Genomic DNA, 17,231 nt, shown 5'->3' on the forward strand with positions numbered 1-17,231 from the left:
TCCTTTTACTGCTATCCAAATGCCCCATTATTACCTCTTTAATAATTGACTCCAGCATCTTTCACACCACCGAAGTCAGGCTAACTGGTCTGTAATTCCCCGTTTTCTCTCTCGCTCCTTTCTTGAAAAGTGGGATAATATTAGCTATCCTCCAATCCACAGGAACTGATCCTGAATCTATTGAACATTGGAAAATGATCACCAATGCATCCACTATTTCTAGAACCACCTCCCTGAGGACCCTGGGATGCAGACCATCAGGCCCAGGGGATTTATCATCCTTCAGCCCCATTAGCCTACCCAATACTATTTCTCGCCTAATGAACATTTCCTCTACCCCCTTAGATCCTCTGTCCTCCAGTACATCTGGGAGATTGTTTGTGTCTTCCTGTTGCCCATAATAATTTCACCCGTGTCTACCTTCAAGGGACCCACATTTGACTTTGCTACTCTTTTTCCCTTAACATATCTAAAGAAGCTTTTACTGTCCTTCTTTATATTCCTGGCCAGCTTCCCCTCGTACTTCATCTCGCAGCCCGTATTGCCCGTTTTGTTTCCTTCTGTTGTCCTATCAACTCGACTTAGCACTCTACCATTAACTGTACATACCAAACGCTGTTTGATATCCACAAATCTATCACCACACATTTGTTGGGATTAAATTCAGTTGTCAATTTTCCAGTTGATCTAACTCCTGCTGACTCCTGTACCAGACCGAAATGACCTTCATCACTATTCACAACACCAGCACTTTAGTTTTTAAATATATTTACATTTGTTCTGAATTTAGTATTTACGAATGCATATCAAATTTAAACCAAATTAAAACCTTGTCATCTTTGTCCAGGACGCAATCCTGCTCCTGTTGAACCCACAGGTCTCGGGACATATCCTGAGAACAGGAGCAGCCTGTTGGCTCTTGGTCCCGGTTAAGGGACGAGTGATCTCCTTAGCCAGGCCTAATGGTAGAGGACTTTTATAACAGTGACCTCTTCTCTTTCTCTTGTTGAAATATAATATCTCAATTGTTCCTTTGTGTTTGAAACAAAATATGTTGCCTACTTGGAAATTGTGGTTCAATGGCCAAACTTGCACTGTTCACTGTCATTGCTCTGTGAAGCTGACAGCAACTTTGGCAACTGTCAATGTGCAGTTAAAATTAGAAATTCAAGTTTTACTATCAGTGATATCCTGATGCATTCATCAGCAGATACCGTTGACACAGAATCAGGGATTTATGTTTCCGTGCAATACCCAGTTTACATATATTCAAAGCGTTAATGATGTATAGACCAAAATGGTTCTGTGGTCCTTTATTGTCACGTGTACCAAGGTACAGTGAAATTTGATTTACCATACAGTCATACAAAAAAGCAACAAGATACAAAATGACATAAAGATTAAACATAACCAGACACCCCAGCGGCGTGTGAGAATCCCCAGGGCACACAGCATAAGCGGAGACCCAGAGCCATCAGTTCAATGTCCGGGTCACACACATGCTCCTTCACCGTGATGTGACTAGATTTGTACCGACCTCTGTCACTCTCTCTGCAGTCTGTCCGCCCGAACAGTCAGAATGCCGTCCACACTCACACCAGACTCCAGCATGTTCTCATGGCGCGATGTCTCCCCAAACACCGAGATCACTGCACTCATGGCACTCCCTCTGAGTCCCCACCAGCGCAGGCAGCACTTCCATTTTGTTTTCGACGACCTCACATTCCCCATTGTGATGGAAGTCAAATAATGTTTACCTTCTTTCCTCCTTTTCTCCCGCGGTCGGGGCAATCGAAATATCCGCAGTCGGGGGCGATCGAAGCTCCTGCAATCGGCGATCGAAGCCCCTGCATCAGGGCAAACAAAGCTCCTGTGATCGGGGTGGTCGAAGCTCCTGCGGTTGGAGTTCCCGAAGTCGATCCCTAACAAAGGGACAGCCAGCTCCACGATGTTAAGGCCGCAGTGCGGACGGAGATACGATACGGAAAAAGTTGCATCTCCATCGAGGGAAGGGATAAAAACAGTTTGCTCAACCCTTCCACACCCCCACTGGGGCCCCACATAATACAAAAATTAAAGATACACTAAAACATACAAGTAAAAACAGACTAAAACCATCAAAAGAGGAAAGGGACGAGATAGGCTGTGGAAAGGTTGCCTCGTAGTGGCATTCTAAGACATTGTTGCCTGTTAACTTCTCTGACAATAGACAATAGGTGCAGGAGTAGGCCATTCGGCCCTTCGAGCCCCGGACTCTGCTATTTTTAAGAGCCCTATCTAGCTCTCTCTTGAAAGCATCCAGAGAACCTGCCTTTTATGTGTGTAATTAGTGAGTAAAATTAGAGCACACTGTATTGGGGGTATTGACATGGATAGAGAATTGGTTGGCACAGGAAACAAAGAGTAGGAATAAACTGGTCCCTGTCAGAATGCCAGGCAGTGGCGAGTGGAGTTCCGCAAGGTTCGGTGCTGGCGCCGTAACTATTTACGATATATATTAATGATTTATGACGGAATTAAAAGTAACACTAGCAAATTTTCAGATGACACAAAGATGGGTGGCAGTGTGAACTGCAATGAGGATGCTAGGAGGTTGCAGGGTGACTTGGACAGGTTGGGTGAGTGGGCAGATGCATGGCAGATGCAGTATAATGTAAATAAATGTGAGGCTATCCATTTTGGCGGAAAGAACAAGGAGGCAGATTATTATCTCAGTGGTGTCAGATTAGGAAAAAGGGAAATGCAACGGGACCTGAGTGTCCTTGTACACCAGTCACTGAAAGTAAACATGCAGGCACAGCAGGCAGTGAAGAAATCTAATGGCATGTTGGCCTTCATAACGAGAGGATTTGAGTATGGGAGTAAAGAGGTCCTTCTGCAGTTGTACAGGGCCCTGGTGAGACCATATCTGGAGTATTGTGTACAGTTTTGGTCTCCTAATTTGAGGAAGGACATCCTTACTATTGAGGCAGTGCGGCGTAGGTTCACGGGGTCAATCCCTGGGATGGCGGGACTGTCATATGAGGAAAGATTGGGCTCGTATTCACTGGAATTTAGGAAGAGAGGGTATCTTATAGAAACGTGTAAAATTATAAAAGGACTGGATAAGCTGGATGCAGGAAAAATGTTATGAAGGGGAGGCCATTTAAAAGTGAGATGAGAACCCAGACAGTTGTGAATTTGTGGAATTCTCTGCCACAGAAAGCATTAGAGGCCAATTCACTGGATGAATTTAAAAGAGAAAAGATGAATTTAGATAGAGCTCCAGGGGCTAGCTGAATCATGGGATATGGGGAGATGGCAGGCACTGGTTACTGATTGTGGATAATCAACCATGATCACAATGATCTCGAAGGGCCAAATGGCCTCCTCCTGCACCTATTTCTCTGTTTATTGCATTTAGTTCATTTCAGTATAGTTTATTGTCACGTGTACCGGGGTACAGTAAAAAGCTTTTGCTGATAAAATGCATTAAATTATTTAAATAACATTTAATGGTTAAAGCTATAAGGATTTAATTCTCTGAATAACTGCATCAAAATGATAGAAAATAAACATAGAAACATAGAAAATAGGTGCAGGAGGAGGCCATTCGGCCCTTCGAGCCAGCACCACCATTCATTGTGATCAAGGCTGATCGTCCCCAATCAATAAATAGAAACATAAAAAATAGGAATGAAGCCAGTACTCAATGGGTTAATTTGGCTTTGTCTGGTGATAATCCTTGCTGAATTATCAGGTTATACGGGTGAAAGTGAAGGCTTTGATTTTTGTTGGTAGAAAGTATTAGATGGTGGTCCTAATGCAGAATCTCATTAAAGAACCTGTCAGGACTTGTCCACTTCGTCATCACCTGGGTTATCCTGCAAGAGGCAACTGTCGCTTCTTGTCAGTGCGTTATAAAAGAGGCATTTACAAATAAATGAAAAATGTCACATTTGATATCAGTCTTTAAAGCTTATCGTATGTCAACTTTGCCACAAACTGCCCCTGTTGCTCTATTACAGGTTTTGCCGTCTTCAGCAGTCAATAGTTTTAGGATGGGTGGAGTCTCCTCCATTTTATTAGAGGTAAGCACTATAAGAATTGCCTATATTGAAATACCAGAATTGTTTGGATTGCTGCTTCTATTGCCAACAAAAAACAGTAGGAGCTTCGTGCGGATGGTATGGTAATGCTAAAATCTGAAAGAAGTTACGGAAAGATGTGTTTTTTTAAATGGATTCAATTCCAAAAAGTAATCTATAAAAGTAATTTATAAACAAGTACAATGGTGGACTTGATTGCTTGTACAGTATTGTTCTACTTTAACATAGCTTTTCCTTTATATTCATCCCTTCCAAAAGCAGAGCTTCCAAAGGCACTTCACTAATTTCTCTTTTCAAGTGCCTTAGACCGATATGTTTGAGATCTCACATGCCTATTAGTTACGCAGAAAATAACGGCTTTTATTGAATATGTTGATCTGAAGAAGGGTTTAAATTCTCAGTCACAATATTTTCTGGCATGGTTAATTTGCACCAATTTCAGTAACTATTGATTTGCACATAGTGAGCTTTATGTATATTTATACATGTGAGTACTAGGCGGTGTGATGAGAGTAGGGCAACGTATCCAGTTTTTATTTGAAAATAATGTGGTTCATCCCCTTGCATTTATGTGGACTGTGGAAATACCATTCTTGTAAATTGTACCTCAGTCTTCTGTAATAAATAAGGCAATATTCCAAATCATTGCAATTATCACAAACAATGATGCTTAAATATTTGCTTTTCTTTAGTTGCATTCTTAAAATATTACTGTTTCCCAGGCTTAAGCATTATGTTTGCCTTGGTTCAGATTTGCTTGTGGTGTCCAATGAAACATTATCTAAATTCAAATTGAACTCCAAAATGCCTTTAAATGGATTTTACTTCCCACACTAGAGAATTTAATTTTAAGGAGGTTCCCAAAATTGAGGGATGACCATCAGTTTGGTTGAATCATCCGTCTTCTCCAGAGATGATGCCTGAACTGCAGAGTTACTGCTGCGCGTAGTGGCTTTTTTTGGTTGAATCGTACGTTGGTATTGACCAAAGAACAATGATGAGCAGAACATGGTGCAATAAATAATACAGCAACATTTTGCCGGTACCTGTAATGATAAAATGGTTTAGAAAGAGTAGGCAATATGGACATTTTGGATACACATATTGTGCTGATAGTTGAAAAGTGACCATCAAATATATCTATATTATTAAAAGTCTCATCTTTACCACTTCCTGTCTGCGCTGTATATTAATTTTAGAAAAATGCTACCATATATCGCTATGATTTTTGGCCATCTTACAGTCCTTCTCTGCTGAGCGGGTCCCGAGGATTTTTCCCATCGATGAAAAATAAAAAAGTTATGAGTGTTTAAAAAACCTTGAGATCCTCTCGCCTGTCAATCACTGTAATGTAGGTAACGCCGCTTCCCGTGGCGGGGAGGGGGGGGGAAGGACTATAAAACCCCGGATGCCTGAACATGACTCAGTCACTCTGCAAGATCGCGAGAGAGAGGCCACGACTCAATCTAGGCTGTGAATCAACTGAACTGTGAGTCTGCAATGTACTTGCAATAAATGATTTGTCAGCCCTTAATGAAAATGAAATGAGTTGTTTGGCCTGCCTGTGCTTGAAACTGCAATTGAATAGAAATGAAAATGCAATGAGCTGTTGTATAATATGCTATACGTCCGTAACAGATAGGTAAATAAATTACAATTTCTAGCAATAGACCTTTATGGAGAAGATCAGTTGCTAGCTGGTACATTGGCATATCATAATCAGTAGCATCATCATACTCCTCAGATTGTAATCAATAAGCAACTCTGTACACCTTGTTTTTCCTCAACGTTACAATTTTGGCATTGTAAACTACGAGTTTTTGCTCTTCAAACCACACATGACATGCCTTTCTGCCCACTAATTTCCCATTAACAATGTCCTGTAGCTTCCATTTCTTAAGAAAAGGATTAAAAAAAAAAAATAGCCGGTATCCAAATAACAAACTAATCCCATTCACACAAGAATTCACAATATAACATGATTTTTAAATCTCACTGTCATGAATTTATATCCCAGGTGGAAGGAATTTAATGTTTAATTCCCATAAATTAATCTAGAAACATCCACCCAAAATATAATCAAATTATTGTTTTTTGCACAATACATGCGACTCAAACTGTTGTGAATATTTAGTTTAAAAATAATGATCATGGAGATAGAGAATAAGACAAAATATAGACTATTTGGATGGCTAATCTCCCCAAAAAATGGGCATTTTAATCATCTTGCTTCTGGAACGCGATCGATTGGAACATTGCATTTGCGGTGAAATTGAACCCCATATCGGCAGGAAAAACACTGCTGGTTCGTATGGGGCCCAAATCACATTTTCGCAACGTAAAATTAGATTAAAGCCATCCCAAGAAGCAAGATTATATGTAAAATATCCGACTTACACTTTGTTTCGTCCCGTTCTTGCGATCCATCACGTTGTAGGCGTTGAGGGCATTCAAAGTCACTTTTTATTTTAATCCAAATATTAAATTGTCCAGCGTTTAAATTGTTTTTTTTAAAAATATAGCGCGAACGGGAGGCGAATCGATTATTCTTCAGCAGCTAGCAGCCCGAGGAAGTCTGCCTCCGATGGGCAGTACAAAACGGCATTGTAACATCGCTACTAATATTTGTAGGTTCTGATGGTCTTACTTACTTAGACTTCGTTCCTCCCACTGTTGAGTGCATAGGGCAGCAAGCTTTTGCCATTCTGTTCGGTCATGTGCGACGTGATGGTCAGGGCACACAATTCACATACCTGATATCAGACCTTTGAAACTGATACAATGCTGAGGTCTGCAATGAGAAGTGATCATAGGATGGACTAGGTTACAAAGTTAGAGAGACAAAATAAGTTGATAATATCATGTTGATAATTTAGAGTTGTGATGATTGGGATTTCTAATAGGCTGTGGGCCGAGCATCGAAAATGTGTCAAGAAATCAACTTTCGTGACCCATGTCTCGGAGCTACATGAAATTTTGCACAGATTTAGATCAAATATAATTGAGAAGGAAGTCATAACTCGTCAATGCCAAAAGCTGCACATTAATTAATTAAACTAATTAGAAAATGAGATTGAAAAAGTAAACGCCATCTTGTGTCCAATGCCCATATTACACCATGGGGAGCCTATTTCTGTTGCCGTCTATTTAAACCAAATATTATTATCCCATATATATATAATGTGTATATGACTGTAATCATGTATGATTATGTATAATTATATTATATAAAAATAATATCAATATTAAAAAAAAAATGTTTTAATTGTTTTTTGTAGAAGCGTAAACACATAATAGCAACACGGTTTGTTTATCAATTACATTCATACAAAGCTTCTGTTCTTTATAGATTTAAAAAAAAGATAGAACTGAAAAGAAAGATCTATAAACTAATAGAAGGGAAGAGATAAAGAGAAAAAAAAGGAGAGAAAGAAAAAACAAAAAAAACAAACAAAGAAAATTACCAATAACAGTTTTGGAGATATTGTGGCATCAGCCTATACACGAGCCACTTATGCTCGAACCCTCGACAGGAGGTATGAGGGCGGGCATGTGACGTCATGGGCTAGAGGGAGTGTCCTGGTACTTAAGGTCATCTCACCTCGAGACCTTAAGGAGTCAACCGGTAGCTGAGCCCAAGTGAACAACCTCGCTCAGCTACAGCAACACTGTTATTATAGTTAGCGCACCAACCTAACGTGTCACCACTGAATAAACGACTGTTTGAACCGGCCTGACGTCTCACCTTTATTCACCACGTTTGGTGCCGCTACAATATGTCCATAGATTGTAAGGCGTAGTTATTCATCCAATCCTGAGCTTGGGTTTCAGTCCAGCTTCTGTGTTGAACCAGTTTACCTCTTTAAAAAATCAATAAATGGAGACCATATTCTAACAAATAATTCTGGTTTGTCAATTAAAACAAATCTAATTTTTTCCAAGTGTAAAGTCTCAGACATTTCTGTAATCCACATTTTAATTGTGGGGTTTGTTGGATTTTTCTGAAATCTTAGTATTCAATTTTCCCCAGTAATTATACTGTAATCAAGAAAATTTCTTTGATTTGTTGTAAGTTTTATACTTTGTTCTGATATTCCCAATATTATTAACTTTGGATTGGAATCCAGTTGAATTGGTCGGGTGGCCAGACGGCCCGACAGCCCGACCGATCCTCCACAGCACCCATCGGCCTACCGACTAGCCCGAATGACAGACTGACCAACTGACCCTAACCCTAGCCCTAGCTCTACATTTGTTATATATCATTTTTATTTAACAGTTCACATCATAAACTGCGTAGCGAACCACAGTGCGAACTCCATCATCAAGTTCGCTGACGACACCACTATTGTGGGGCGTATCACTGATGGGGATGAGTCAGAGTACAGAAGAGAGATCGAGCAACTGTCCATATGGTGCCAGCGCAATAACCTGGCCCTCAACACCAGCAAAACCAAGGAACTGATTGTGGACTTTGGAAGGAGTAGGAGGGGGACCCACAGCCCCATTTATAGCAACGGGTCGATGGTTGAAAGGGTCAAGAGCTTCAAATTCCTGGGCGTGCACATCTCTGAAGATCTTTCCTGGTCCGAGAACACTAATGCAATCATCAAAAAAGCACATCAGCGCCTCTACTTTCTGAGAAGATTACGGAGAGTCGGATTGTCAAGGAAGACTCTCTCTAACTTCTACAGGTGCACAGTCGAGAGCATGCTGACCGGTTGCATCGTGGCTTGGTTCGGCAATTTGAGCGCCCTGGAGAGGAAAAGACTACAAAAAGTAGTAAACACTGCCCAGTCCATCATTGGCTCTGACCTTCCTTCCATCGAGGGGATTTATCGCAGTCGCTGCCTCAAAAAGGCTGGCAGTATCATCAAAGACCCACACCATCCTGGCCACACACTCATCTCCCTGCTACCTTCAGGTAGAAGGTACACGAGCCTGAAGACTGCAACAACCAGGTTCAGGAATAGTTACTTCCCCTCAGCCATCAGGCTATTAAACCTGGCTCGGACAAAACTCTGATTATTACCAACCACTTTCTGTTATTTGCACTATCAGTTTATTTATTCATGTGTGTATATATTTATATCATGGTATATGGACACATTTATCTGTTTTGTAGTAAATGCCTACTATTTTCTGTGTGCTTAAGCAAAGCAAGAATTTCATTGTCCTATACAGGGACACATGACAATAAACTCACTTGAACTTGAACTTAAATTTATAAATATAAATCAATTGAAAAACAAAATGATCAGCAAGGTTAGCATTACCTTTATTCCTTGGAAACCTTGCTATTGTTTTGATGTAATGTAGAGGCAGCCATGATCCCAGGGTCCTCGCTGCCTAGCGACCATAAAACAAAGCGCGGGATTGGTCAATTTGTGTCCGACCTCAATGTCAAACGTGCATTGATTGGACAATTACTACTCTGAAAATTGGAAGCTTTTGTCATATTTTTAAAAAATGTGCAGGTTTTGTTCTTGACGAGTTTCAGGTATGATTTATATAATATGATTTATATAATATTTTCGAACCTGAATGAAAAAGCTCCTCGGCCCACAGCCTATAATAGAAAATAAATAGTAAACTTTGTTGCATCTGTTCTTATGAAAAAAAGACTATCTTTTAATTGTAGTCAGTTGATGTGAAAGGCGGAATATTTATCTCTCATTCTATAGTTTATACAATAATTAGTGGTGCAACTAAGATATGCAGATATGCATCATCATTGACTCCAGCCATTAAACATAAATAATGAGATTAACACAATACAATTATATTGAAGCCCTATTGTTTCCAACCCATTCTGAGATGCTTTGCACAAAATTTGTTGATTTTTCTTTTCAACGCCTAATTATATTTTAATTTAATGAAGATTTATTTTCAGTTTCAAACTAAGCAATAATTAGTACCACTGGCAAATCATCTCTGTAAATTAATTTATGCAGCCAAATTTTAATGGAAAATATTCAGGCTATTCTCTAAATGGGGAAAGGATTCAGAAATCTGAGGTGCAGAGGGACTTGGGAGTGCTGGTGCAAAATTCCTAAAAGGGTAATTTGCAGGTTGAATCGGTAGTAGGGAAGGCAAATGCAATGTTAGCATTCATTTTGAAAGCACTAGAATAAAAAAAACAGGGATGTAATGCTGAGGCTTAATAAAACACTGGTCAGACCACATTTGGGGTATTGTGAGCAGTTTATGGGCCCCATATCTGAGGAGGGATGTGCTGGCATTGGAGAGGGTTCAGCTGAATTGAAAATATCACTCCACCATAACCAAAATCATAATTGATTGGTATGTGGACTATATTTCTAGTGGCTGACATGATCTTCTAATCTGTGGTGGTCGTCTAAGACCATCTGAGTGGGAAGGCAGAGGTTTCAATAGTGCAGTAGTCCTTCAATATTTCAATGTTAGCTGAAATTTTGTGGTTAACTCGCAAGTTAACTTGGGCTTTGCATCACATTTTTAAAGTGAAAATTAGCACGTAGCCATGACTAAGAGATGTTATGTTTTAATTACTGTTGCCATTGCATGTGACTGCAATTGAGTCATTGTTCAAACAACTATCGTGTCAACTCAGTGGGACTTTCATACTTGCTGAAATTTAGTATTCAATTGAAAATATTCTGAGAAGTTTTATCAAAGTGACAAGATACGTTCCCCCATTCTGTTTGTGGACTGTGTAGAAATAAATGATCCTAATTTAAAATTGTGATATTAATGCTGAAATTGGTCTGGGGTGAGCAACAAGTGTGATAGAGGAAGATTCGGGTAGGATTTCGGTTTTGTGTTATTATCCAGTGATATTGGTTGGAAGATGACCGTGTATAAAGTGAGAATGGAATGGGGATTGGCTAAGTTCTCCCTCCATTTAAATAACATACTATTGTTTTCTCTTTAATAATAAAAATGGAAACTGATGTTTTGGGCCATTTTGATGGAGTTAGCAGAGCAAAGTAGTTGGTGCAGCAGTGGTCAGTGCCCATTATCAGCCCAGGTTACATGGGCTTCCTTGCAGTTGCACAATTGGACAGTAAAATGATCTACCAAGTGGCAGTGCTTGGACCAGGGTGTTGCTTGTCCCTCTGATGCACCAGTGTGTTTGTTATGATGCACATGAATAATTTTGTCGGGCGAAGACTGCATTGGCGTTAGCTTTCCCCATATCTTGTAATCACACCTTATCTCGGGTGCTATTTCTTCTCCAGAATATAGTTGTTCAGGAGGATCAATTTATCTTACTTTAGTGATAGGGAGTAGAATTTTGTTTTCATTCTTGGCCTCGCCTAAAGTTTCTAGGGTTGGGATATATGCACTGATAACTGCAATGTTTTGATTCTGTTTAGAATGAACCAAAGGTTTAGTTTTGTGGGAGAGTTGCTCATTTTGAGAAGGTGGAATTCTGATTCTGGTTTGCCTCACTTGGAGAAGGAGTTCTTTAAAATTGCTCTCTCCTGCCTATCATGTCTCGCTTATTATGGCGATGTTCTTGTTTGAAATCCCTACCCATGAGAAAAGAGCGTTCATGACTCGAGTTATTGGGATTGTTAAGGATCCAGTTGAAGATCTAAAAGTGGTGAAGAGCTTCTGCAACTTTAGATACTTCATATGGATAGAGGGTGACGATCCAGACACCTTCTTCAAAAAAGGAGTATTCAAAAGACTGACTCAAAATTATGAGTAGAATACAAAGTACTGGAGTAACTCAGTGGATCAGACTGCTTATCTAGGGGACATGGACAGGTGATGTTTCGAGTCGGGACCGTCTGATTGTAGATGCCTGACCCGCTAAGTTACTCAAGCAATTTGTGTTAGAACATAGAATAAAGAACTTAGAACAATACAGCACAAGAACAGGCCCTTTACTGTGAGAGAATGATGCCAAGACCAATTCTTATTTGCCTGAACATAATCTATATCCCTCCATTCACAACATGTTCATATGCCTATTAAAAGGTCTCTTAAATGCCACTATTGTATCTGCCTCAGCCACCTCCCCCGATAGCGTGTTCCAGGCGCTCGCCACCCTCTGTAAAAAAAAAAAAACTTGTCCCGCGCATCTCCTTTAAACTTTGCTCCTCTCACGTTAAAGCTATGTCCTCTAGGATGGATGAATCCATCCTGCGAAAAAGGGTCTGACATCATGCCTATGTTCTGCACCTGCAGTTCCTTGTGTCTCAAAACTATGAGTACTGTTCTTTCCGCAATCAGCGTGACCTCTGCACTTACCGGAAATTATGCAATCAGCGTGACCTCTGCACTCACCGGAATTTACGCGATAATCGCGACCTGTCCACTAAGCGGAAGTCACAAAATGAGCGGGACTTTTGGACTAAACACAGTCGCACGTAATAAAGTATTTATTCCTTCCAAACACAGTCGGACCCAATAAAGCATTTATTCCTTCCAAACACAGTCGGACCTATTAAAGCATTTATTCCTTCCAAACACAGTCGGACCTAATAAAACATTGCAGTTTCAAGCACAGGCAGGGCAGCAGGCCAAACAACTCATGGCATTGTCATTAAGGGCTGACAAATCATTTATTGCAAATACATTGTTGATTCACTGCTTAGAATGACAGTCAGTTGGTTCACAGCTTAGAATGACAGTCATGGCCTCTCCCTCGCGATTTTGCAGAGTGACTGACTCACATCCAGACATCTGGGGTTTTATAGTCCTGTCCCCCCCGGAAGGGGCGTTACCTTCATCACGGTGATTGACAAGCGAGAGGACCAATCAGCTGATCTCAAGGTTTTTTAAACACTCATAACTTTTTTATTTTTCATCGATGGGAAAAATCCTCAAGGCTGGCTCAGCGGAGGTGGACTGTGAGTAAGATGGCCAAAAATCACAGCAATACAGGGTAGCGTTTTTTCTAAAATCAATATACAGCGCAGACAGGAAGTGGTCAAGATGAGACATTTAATTATATAGATGATGAAATGACTAGTGGAACAAGAAAAAGAATCAGGAGTGAGGTTTTAGGGCCATCCAGTTTCCTCCATCATTCAATAACATCATAGCCAATTTGGTTAATTCTAATAGATAAACTAATTAGTCGGAGTTTCGATCATCCCGGCGAGAGGGCCTGAACATTGGGCCGCCGTGGCATCGACTGCGGAGGGCTCGAGGCCCCGACCACGGGTGAACAACGAGGAAGGAAGATGACTGAACTTTATTGCCTTCCCTCATAGTGGAAACGCTGATTCAGCTGTGTGGGGATGTTCATGTTAAATTCTATTGTGTGTTGTGTTCTTTTTATTCGTATGGCTGTATGGTAACCCAAATTTCACTGTACCAATTGGTTCAGTGACAATAAATGAAAACTTGAACTTGAACTAGTTGAAAACTAGTTAAATATCAAATGAATAGAGATTTTCAACGAATTGGATATATAAAACAAAAATGCTTAACGATGGCATGGCAAGTGATGTGTTATAATAGCTGCAGAGATGGCCGATGCTTCACTGTTGGAGAAGGAATCAATCAAGAAATGAGATCTTAGCAAAGTTAATACAATCTTTTTAGAATCTTTCATCTTCAAATAGACTGCGCAAATCAAATTAGTGAAGATAATTTGAAGTATAAATTCATTCAGAATAGCTTCCTGGATCAGTACATTTATTGAAATAACAAGAGAGCAGGCAAGTTTGGACTTTGTTTTTTATGGTGAGACAGGATTAGTTAATAATCCCAAAGAAATGAATCTATTGCAGAAAAGTGAGCACATTTAGAGAAGTTAATTGCCATTAAAGTATATAATTAAAATTAATGTAAATGGAAAAAATCAATCAGGTACATTATTGGGAGCCAATTGTAACAATTGCCAAAAAACCTTCCCCCCTGCCTCGTGGACACAGCTGTCACTGTGGTAACTAGCATAAGATTCAGGAGTGAAACTGACAAAGTATCTCATCTCCTACCTGTCCGGCAGGTACTGAACTCCAGGTAATGGGTGTTTGGGTCTTATCCCTGCTACCGTAGAATCAATTGGGCATTAGGGATCTCTGTGTGAGAGAAGGGCGATGGAAGGGTATGGAGAGATGAAGATGAGTTGGAGAGCATTGGGGAGGGGTGAGAATAATGGAAAGGTAATCCATGAGGCTTGCAAATGAGAAAGGACAACACTGGGTTCAATAGCAAACGTTGGAAGCAATTAAAGTTGCAGTCCTACAACCAAAATGATTATTTGAATTTGTAAAGGCAATCTGCAAGTATGCTTATTTTAACCTGTCTCCCAGGAATCGTGGAAGTTAAAATGTAATGATCGAGCAGACCAGGTAGATTTTAATGTCTCACTACTTTGTAACAGTGATGTACCATTATATTTAATGTCTCTTGTTCTTAAAAATGTGAAATGACGATTCATGTGGAGCAATTCTTTATTTTATCCTTCATTAGTTAAGTCTGGGTATAAAACTTAATGTGGCAGATTTCTCAATTACTGTTTATGATAATTTAATTAGCAGTTTTTGATTTAATCAATTGATATTTGTGTGTACAGGCAAGCTGTGATTCCAATCATTCAATCCAATATTTCTGAGTCTTGCAGTATGATTTCACAACACAACTGGTATTATGCTGTATAATTGTACAAGATCCGGTTAGCTAGCCTAACATGACAAATAATTTGACAAATTCTGTCAAAGATGACAGCTAAGGCTTTTCCTTCAGTACCTTGATGTTGTCTGCATTAAATAGCTAGAGCATTGTGCTCCATTAAACTTTCCAACATGAACTGCCAGCCACTTGCTGTCTTAGTGGTACTGAATGGCATTTCCAGTTAACATCAAAACATGTGTTTCTTCTGAGCATGTACACTCAACAGGTGGTTACAAATTATTGATGTGAAGCTGAGTTTCTTTGGTCAGGCTAACATGTTCTGGAAAATTAAGCCTACCATTTATTGCTGGATTGTTTAAATATGTATGTAAATCAGCATCTGCAGTTCCATGTGTCGATGTTTAAATATGCTGTTTGACTGTGTTGAAAGAAATCTGCTGATAGGAATCACTGTTAATGATTGTGCTTTGGATCTGCACAATTTGTGTTGATGCACCTGACAAATTCTGCAGGAATTGATGTGATAAACATGAAATTTCAATCCTGCAATTAATTCTGCACATCATCATCAAAGGCCCCCCTCGGTCATGACTGACCATGGGTGATGCATCCTAGTTGTTGGCACCTCGGCTGGAGCAGCGTCGCTTGTGGCTGAAGAGACCAATGTGGGAGTGGCAGTCTCTGTCGCAACGGTCACATTCGTGTGTGATCTCTGGTTTGTTAAAGTTGCTGCGCACCTTTCTGTGTGCCCGCTTGTCTGCCGCTGCGTTCAACAGTTTCTCTTCCCCCGTTTTGAGATGTTGGTTCAGGGTACCTCTCCACCTCGTGCGGTCAGCTGCAAGGCTCTCCCAGGATTCCACATCGATGTCGAGGGCCTTCATATCTCTCTTGCAGACATCCTTGTAACGTAGCTGGGGGCGGCCGATGGTTCTCCTCCCAGATGTCGGCTCCCCACAGAGGATGTCTTTTGGAATACGGCCATCCTCCATGCGGTGTACATGGCCCAGCCACCGCAGTCTGCGCTGCCTGAGTAGAGTGTACATACTGGGAAGGCCAGCACGAGACAGGATCTCGGCGTTGACACTCTGTCTTGCCAGGATATGGCGGATGCTTCTCAGGTGGAAGGTGTTGAGTCTTCTCTCCTGCCTGGCATATGTAGTCCATGTCTCACAGCCGTACAGCAGCATGCTGTTGACACAGGCGTTGTAGAATGCTATCTATGTCTTCACTGTCGGCTTTGGGTTGGTCCACACTCGAGTTGTGAGGCGAGTGAGGGTTGTAGCTGCCTTCCTGATCCTCTTATCAATCTCTGTGTCCAAGGAGAGGTTGTCGGTGATGGTGGAGCCGAGGTACGTGAACTGATGGACGGCATCAAGTTTGTAGTAGTCTTCTTCAGGCTGATGGTCAGCCCGAAGTCCTTGCATGCCCGATAGAAGCGATCCATCAGTGTCTAGTTCCTGCAGGGTGTGGGACACAACTGCGGCGTCCTCGGCAAACAACATGTCTCTGATGAGAGCTTCACGTACTTTTGTCTTTGCTCTGAGGCGGGTGAGGTTGAAAAGCCTGCCATCTGATCCAGTACACAGGTAGATCCCCTCTGTTGCAGTGCCGAAGGCATGTTTCAGGAGCAGAGCGAAGAAAATCCCAAAGAGTGTGGGAGCGAGGACACAGCCTTGTTTGACGCCACTGCGGAAGGATTCTATCATGCTCTGCCAAAGATCGGCTGCCCACCAAAACTGCAGAGCCTTAAATAGGCCATCTCTGCTGAAGAGGTCGAAAGCCTTGGTGACGTCAATGAAAGCAACATACAGGGGCATCCGCTGCTCTCTGCACTTCTCCTGGAGCTGGCGAAGGGAGAAGACCATGTCTACTGTTGACCTTCCAGCTCGGAAACTGCACTGTGACTCTGCACGTTCTGCCAGCTTCTGCATGCGGATCAAGATGACCCGAGCAAAGACCTTGCCGACGATGTTGAGGAGGGAGATGCCTCTGTAGTTGTTGCAGTCACTTCTCTCGCCCTTGTTCTTGTAGAGGGTAATGATCGTGGCATCCTTCATGTCCTGCAGCACAACTCCTTCTTGCCAGCTCTGGCAGAGGACTTAATACAAAGGAAGCAGTAAGGTAGTCTTGCAATGCTTGATCGGGTCAGGGGGACTCCCGTCGCTGCCTGGGGCCTTGCTTGGGGCCTTGCCTGGGGCCAGGCTGTCAATGGCCTTGCTGAGCTCTTCCACTGTCGGCTCTGCGTCTAACTCATCCATGGTCGGCAGGCACTCGATGGCATCAAGGGCTGAGGGGGACACAGTGTTCTCTCTCGAGTAGAGGTCGGAGTAGTGTTCCACCCATTTCTCCATCTGCTGGCATTCGTCTGTGATTACTTCCCCAGTGAAGGATTTGAGGGGGGCTGTCTTGCTCTGGACTGGTCCTAATGCCTTCTTAATGCCATCGTACATTCCCCTGATGTTCCCTGTTATGGCGGCCGTCTGGATGTCCTCACTATGGTACTGTGGTAGGAGCGTGCGTGGAGAACGTTCTTGATGGCGGCACGACTGACTAGGATCAGATCCA

The 17,231-nt window shown here is 41.5% G+C and overlaps 1 protein-coding gene across 4 annotated transcripts in view; it reads left to right on the forward strand.

Moving 5' to 3' along the window:
- The window catches only part of naaladl2 (N-acetylated alpha-linked acidic dipeptidase like 2), a 663,050-nt gene that overhangs the window by 21,142 nt on the left and 624,677 nt on the right, over positions 1–17,231 (forward strand). For 2 of the 4 annotated variants that reach the window (XM_033031269.1, XM_033031267.1), the window contains exon 2: positions 4,008–4,070. The exons of 1 other annotated variant lie outside the window; for it this stretch is intronic. The gene's annotated coding sequence lies outside the window, so the exon portion shown is untranslated. Of the gene's footprint in view, positions 1–4,004; positions 4,071–17,231 lie in introns of all 4 variants that reach the window. One more of the 4 variants, XM_033031268.1, reaches the window with a different exon arrangement.

This window comes from Amblyraja radiata, chromosome 13 (assembly GCF_010909765.2).
Source record: "Amblyraja radiata isolate CabotCenter1 chromosome 13, sAmbRad1.1.pri, whole genome shotgun sequence".
Taxonomy (NCBI): domain Eukaryota; kingdom Metazoa; phylum Chordata; class Chondrichthyes; order Rajiformes; family Rajidae; genus Amblyraja; species Amblyraja radiata.